Source organism: Coffea arabica, chromosome 2e (genome assembly GCF_036785885.1).
Source record: "Coffea arabica cultivar ET-39 chromosome 2e, Coffea Arabica ET-39 HiFi, whole genome shotgun sequence".
In the NCBI taxonomy this organism is placed as follows: domain Eukaryota; kingdom Viridiplantae; phylum Streptophyta; class Magnoliopsida; order Gentianales; family Rubiaceae; genus Coffea; species Coffea arabica.
The window spans coordinates 13,615,583-13,623,184 of NC_092313.1; positions in this window are offsets into that span (position 1 = coordinate 13,615,583).

Here is a 7,602-nt window from a genome sequence, read left to right on the forward strand (position 1 = left end):
TTGCAGTCTTTAATTAATCTTGGGCTGTTTTCTTAAATGCAAAATTCTAAAAAGGTGACCATGCACTTTGTCAAAACCTTTCAGAGAGGACACTGCTTTCCCTAGATTAATTCTTCTTGAGGGCCCCTCTCTTTCTTTGCATTTTAATTTGACCAAAACTCATGGGGCAGCCAGCTCTTACCGGCCTAAATCAATAGGTCATGCTGATCACAAATCCAGATCCATGAAATTCCTAACTTTATTGTGCATATAATTTTTGAACTTTGTCCCATTCAACACAACTTGTGCCATATGTATGAGCTGGATCATAGTTTCTAATCAAACAATTACGTCAAGGTTGCTTAATTTCAATAGACAGATGAACCCAAATCCAGTTAAACTCTGTTTTTGCTTCTAGTTTTTGTTTCTTGCAATCCTTTATTTCTGCATTGGCCGCAACAACTTTATATATAGGTCAATCCTTTCTCCTATGCATGTCAATGTACGTATGTCCAATTTCACTAGATAAAATTTGTCATGCAAGAGAATGAAAGATACAGAAAAAGAAAAAAAAAATGGAGACCTTAGAACATTGCAATTTGTCATGCGAGCCGCAAATGCATCAAGTTGAGCTCTTTGTTGCGTCATAGAGTTTAATAAATTAAATCTTGGGGAAAGTAACTTAACCCCTTATATATGAATATCACCACTAACAATTCTTCAAAAGAAAAAAAAAAAAAGATCACCACTAACAACTGTTTCAAGAGAACAACGTTCATAGCCGCAAAATGTCAAAGATGTTGGGGATTTTTCTGCCGACAGGGGGGGAAAAAGGATGCTGGGATTAAGTAATTAATGTGCTCATGACTTTCGAATGTTTGCTTGCCATAAAATCAATTATGCATCTCATCTATATTACTATTAACAAATGCCCTTTTGTCCTGGGATTGGACTTTTTCTTGAACCATCAAATTCGAGATTTTGATTTAATCAACAAGGTAAACGATACCAATGGCCATTGAACTTGTGGCCGTCTTTCTATCTAGCCTTCCAACTTTTAAAAGTGCCGATCAGGACTCTTGACTTATGAATTTGGTTCTAAATATTCTTTCCAGTCCAGACCGTATCCAAGTATAATAATTTTCACTTTGCCTCTAAGATTTGATTGAATGTCAATTCTCCTTTTCTAAGTTACGTAAAAAGTAAGGCATAACTAGTTCGTAATACTTGCTTTTGTTGAGTATTAATGGTTGACAAATTTGAGATAAAAGAAAATGACAACGCTATCTTTCTAACAATTGACATCCATAAATTTGTCAAATTTGGGCGGATCGATTTCATGGCTTCCACTATCCTCTTCTAGCTTCCTCCTAGTATAAAATAAATTGTAAAAAAAAAAAAAAAATTTATGGTAGTCCTTTTTTCTAATTGATGTTAGTCTCTTGTACTAAAACCTTCTTTTTTCTTTTTTTTTTTTGGATTTAACTCTCCTATCTCTCCCCAAACCCTTCTTCCTCCCAAGAGTTTTGAGCAAGATTCTAATCCTGAATCTTAAAACAAAAAGGATTTTAAGACCCTCTTTTGACTACTGAGCCGATCCTAGTGGTTGTACTAAAACTTCTTTGACAATGCGTTGAAAGCTAATGTAAAACAATTTATAAAAATATACATCCATCACAAAACCTATTTGGTAAATTCAAGGATACTAGTGGTGATGTTTAGTTCTTTCCAAGTAAGTCAATCTAAATATGGGGCTCAAAGAAACCACAAACGAAATAGTAATTTAAAGACATAATACTCTTGTAGTATGGGCAAATTGGTATGCGAAACTGTATCCATGTTGTAGTTGTAGATTAGAGTTTCAAAATGGGAAGATGCGATTTCATTCATGACTACTATTTAAAGTGATTAATATACTCCACTTGACCACTGAATTTATTTCTTATTTGAATAAAAGATTATCATCTAAGCTCGATCGATTGCGTAGATGACTTTCAATCCAAGTCTTTGTAAAGTCAATGATCTAGGAGAAATTAGTTCCAAATCCAAGGGGAAAAATCTCAAGTTTTATTTTTTTAAAAGCAATAAAATTTGCTGTCAAAACAATTTATACTGATCAAGAGCCCTCTTGACTAGAATAAAAGGTCTGTGTCTTCACGCAGCGTAAATTTGTGGGTTGTGCTTATAAGTAGTAAATATTTGATATCATCATGGAACAGAAACTTTTTTTTCAAAAAAAAAAGGATTTTTTGTTACATCATAAACACATTTTTTAATTATTTTTGTTATTTTTCTAAACATTTTTATATCTTACATAGATCAAATTCCTAAAAGTATTAAACTATTATTCCGATAATAACTTTCCAAATACTTTCCAAACCAAACACACCGTAGTTTTTGTTCATTTTGGTGTTGCTTTTTGTTATACATTTGAAAGAAGCATGGTGCAATATTAATCTTTCCAAGCATTTTTTTAATTCCCATTGCCTTCTGCCTCTGCAATCTACATATAGAATAGCCACATAAATTTAAAAATTAATCTTCAATACTTAACGGTGTATACACTATCATGTTTGAATGGGTGCTACATATGTAAAATTTGAATTTTAAAATTAAAATTTTCATATATTGCATTCATTCAAACTATGATAGTATGTACACTGTCATTTTATACAAGATTTACTCTAAATTTAAGTGTTGAAAACTTCAAATAAGCTTATCCATAATAATTATTAGTCATTGGTCTGTTGTTCCATCTTGCAGCACTCTGGAACCTTTTACAAAAAATGCACTAACCATACGTTGAATGGCTCTTACAGGATTAAACGTTATCTTTTTTTCTCTTTCGGATATTGGTTCTTCATCATTTCATTCTTTGTAGCCTGTCAGTAAATGCAAAATTTCTTGGGTTGAAAAGACTAAACAGTATAAATTTGATCTTTTTTTTTTTCTGTATAACTGACTAATGGAGATGTTATTTTTGCGAAACCCTTTCTAATTGGAACAAATTTGATAAAATTAGAAAATAGAAGCACGGAATATGAATATTGGGTGCTGAAAGTTATAACTTGCCTTTCAAGTCATACTTGTTTGTGGAGGAAATTGTACACTTTCAAAGTGATGCGAATTTGTTTTTTGCAAATACAAAATGCAGCATTTTGGTCCTAAGAAGATATCAGGTCACTTTTTGGCCTTAAAAAGTAACGTGTCTACCATGGGATGATAGTTTCAATGGCAATTAGGTTTTCTTTTCCTTTTTGTTTTCCCTATTCAAACTATGTAAGATATTCCTTTTTGGTTTCGCCGCCGCTCATGACTTGTGTTGTAGTCAGCTTGGAATGCTTGTATCAAGGCTTGCAAGACTAATTCTTTGTTTTCCATCCAATCGAGCTTCCTTTGATGCAGAGGTGTCAATCATAATCTAATTGTATTAACTCACTCAAACTCATTAACTAATAAGTGGAATTAGATATGTAATGAATTTTGAATGAGTCTAAATGGATATGCAATTAAATTCATTTAATTGATGGGTAGTGCGTTGATTCGACTCACTCTTTTTATATTCATTTAAAAATAATTATACATCTAAACTCAATTTTTAGTGGGTATTAAACTGACAAATTTGAATTTCCTACCAATCTAATAATAATAATAATAAAGTATCAATATTTCTTGTCAAACAGCATGCAAAAAATTAAAAAAATAAGTAAATTTCAAATGACTTATAAATAAGTAATTGAGCATGCTTATACCCATTTATTAAATACCTATAAATAAGTCGACTCATTTGACCAATTTAATTTAAATGGATATAAATAGATTAATTCAATTATACCCATTATCTAATTATAATCCACTCAAATCCGTTTGAATCAATCGTTTTGACACTTTTACTTCAATGGCAGACCAGTAGCTTTGTCTATTTACAGCCGAAACAAACGGTCCATTTGTTGATGGGCGAATGATGGGGATTGGCTCATTTATCAGAAAAGCCTGTATACTTTTTTTTGTCGCAGCGATAGAATTTTTATAATCTAATATAGTTTAATCTAGGGGAGGGGGAGGGGACTCGATGTAAGTACAGACTTCATAGAATGAAACCAATTGAGCCGACACATATTGTGGCAAATTTTGGTCGCACCACCAAGTTGGCCGTGACCACCAGGCCAAGGGCCTAGTGGCTACTTCTTCACCTACTACTCTAGATTGGGGGTCGAGTTAGAATTAATTAACTGTTTATCTATTTCTGTCCATGTGTCGAGATTCTGTGAAGGTGAGCTAACCCGAAAAGCCGTACTTACTTTGAATTACAGGCTGCAACTCTTCTCTATTTGTTTGCCATCTAGTTGGTATTTATTATGTTTACACTTCTTTTTATTTTCCCTGTACTTTCAATCATCATTTTCCCCTTCTCATAATATATTCTTGCATTTTTCTGAAATGTTTTTTGTATGACATTTTAAATTGGATTAATCTTTTATGTACTGACAGTGTATATACCATCACTAGTAAATGCATGACAACTCATCTGAATTTAAATTTAAAATTCAAATTTTACCCATGTGTCATGCATCCAACAGTGATAATGTATATATTGTCAATATATATATAATTTACTCTTTTAGATTTCCCATTTTAGAAGTTATCTTGGTTTTTTTTCCTCTTGCCTTTTTTTTTTCCTGAAACGTTTGTTAACCCTTTTTATGATTACTAATTCAAGAAAGAGGAGGCGTATATGGTTCGTAATTTACAAGTGATGTCATTTTTTCCCCTGAAATTATGTGTCGTGGCAGGCACATGAATTTTAAAGGTTTAAAAATTGGCTTTAGAATGCTATTAGGACTAAAGTATTTTGTTAATGTGTTTTGCATATGGGAAGGATGAATTCGCATCACTTTAAAATGATGGACGAAAAAGGTAATATCACAATATGTGAGAGATGGTGTAATCATCTAGATTTGCTCACTCCTTGGAAAAACTTCATTCAATATTTTATTATCGTCTATAAACAAATGTTTTCTACTGGATTTTCCCTTTTAATTTTTAAAAAAGAAAAAGAAAACATTTTTTTATGTCATCTTATTATATCCATAATATGCATCGTCACCATGCCCCTTAATAAGCCTCAATGTCTAGTTTGTTTGTTATTTTTTTCTATTCATTATCCACTAGAAATCATTTGACTCTTCTCTAAATCCAAAATACGTATATTCACACATCAAGAAAACTCAAATCTCTATATAGAAATAGATTGGTTACAACAGAATCATTCAAGCTTACTTGCCCTCACAGAATTAAATTATAGATGTCTGGCCTTATTTGCGGATCAAGTAGCACTACTGTAATTTCTAATTGTACCATGGCGTCAAGCATCATAATAATTAGTTCTTAACATCTTCAGCACTTGACAAGAAGATGACCAAATTTGAGTGTATAGAAAAAAAAAAGGAAAATTTTGAGAACTTAAGAACGGAATATCACTTACTACTATATAATTTCAAGGGCTTGATAATGAAGCTTTTTGGATTAGCTTATTTCCTTGGCCATTTTAGGAGAGCAACATCTATACATCTATCTATACAACTTTTAATTTTATCCTTATAGAAACGAGCTAGTTTTTACCTGAATTACCTGATCACATTTTATTAACCACCTTAAGTAATGTAACTATCAAATTACTATAGCCTAGCTATAAATCAAAGTTCTTTAATTAATTTATATTAATTGTACTTATGTGAAAAACAAAATTGATATTCAATAATGTGATACAACCTCCATATTCAAAGGCGAGATTGCAGTAAAAGAGCTTTAAATAGGGCGCCACTAAATGGACTTTCATTCTTTTTATCTGCTCCTGGTCCCCAAAAGCAAAAACTTGAAGCCTACTGATAAAGGTCATTAATGAAAACATTCTTCAAGCCAAAGACCTTTCAAGCCCGCTAGCTCGATTAAGTAGAGATGAGATATCTCTACTGTATAAAGCCTTTACTGAAGCGTCACCTAATAGTTTGCCCGTATTTCAACAGGCAACATAATACCACTTTAAAAAAAAAACTACCCAAGAAAGATTAGCAATTACATATGCATCGAGTGTGTCAAAACACCTAATTCCTGAATTGTTGAATTAAGTACACCTTTTGTGCCAGGGGAAATAGTGCAGGGTTACGATGCCAGTAACGCCGGACGGGATTTTGACTGGACTATGCCTCACACTTTGCCAAGAAAGAGTGGGCTGGGCTGGGCATCACACGATCTCATTTTGACTGGACTATGCCTCATTTAAACTTGTAGCCATGGCTTGCTTGCTTTGGTTCAAATTTGAAGATACCAATTTATTTGCTTGCAAAAGGATCTTGATTGGATAATACATTATTTACAAAAAATATTATTTGATTACATCACAATCACATATTTTAATCATATTTTATAGTATATATATATATATCAAATCACAAAAAGTATTATAGCGCTATTGAAAAAAAAAATCCTCCCAATTTCATAATCCAACAAGTTAGTCTGTTTTGTTAGTATTATAGTATATTTTTTATGCAGTTCGGGGGTAATTATAGTAACCTAGCACCTCTAGTTTAATTTCTTCAAAATATTTAATTCTAAACTTGATTTCTTATAGTAACTTTTGGATTGAGATATACTTTCAAAATTCCAAATGGTATACTCAAAAATACTTGATTAAATAGTTCTGAAAGAAAAATGAGAAGTAAGGAAATATGTCATTTGTTGAGATCATTTGAATTCCCTTTTATAAGCAACTTGAAATAATTAATTTAGAAGAGATTACACCATACTCATATTTTACGTACACAATTTTCAACTAAATTTTGTCTTTTCAACTAACTTTTTATCTCATAAATACTATTATATAACAAAAAGTGTTACAGTGATTATTCAAATAATCTCCTATCCAAACACATCCTCATCGGACCTCTTGCATGAAAAGTCAATTCTCTGCTAAATTAAGCTTAAAACTGATAATCTCATAAATACGTAGGAAAAAGTCTTCCTTCTTCTTTTAAGCACAGATCATTAGTACAGATTTTGTTCTAGAAGAAGTCCATGCAGCAATTAGATTGTAAGTTTATACAATTGGTTTATTTTGTTGTCATACGATTTCAGTTGATCAGGGTGAAAAGGTGTAATTTTACAAGTCTTTAGCATCAACCTCAAGCACAATTAGAACAAAAAAAAAAAAAAAAAAAAAGCCTCAAGCGCAAATTTTTTTTGTCTTGGCATTAAATAGCAAATGCTCTCCTGGTATAGAATAGAAATTCAAAATTTCGAAGATTACTCAGTTTTTTATTTGTATTATTTTCTTTTGTTGTGAGTACTAGAGAAACTGTGTATTTTACTAGGACGAAGCAGATAAAAAAGGATTTGAATCGAATAAAAATCTCTTGGTTACTTAACTAGTATTCTTACCAATTTAACTAGATTGTGACAACAGTTTTTACTACTTTTTTTTTTTTATCAAACTTTTGAAATTAGTTAATTAAATCTAATCCCAAATTTAACCCCAAAAGCCGGCAACTCTGGAGGTAAACTTGGGGATTTAACTACCCAACCCCCAAACCCCTTACAATCGATGTGGGACTAGGGGAAAGTTTT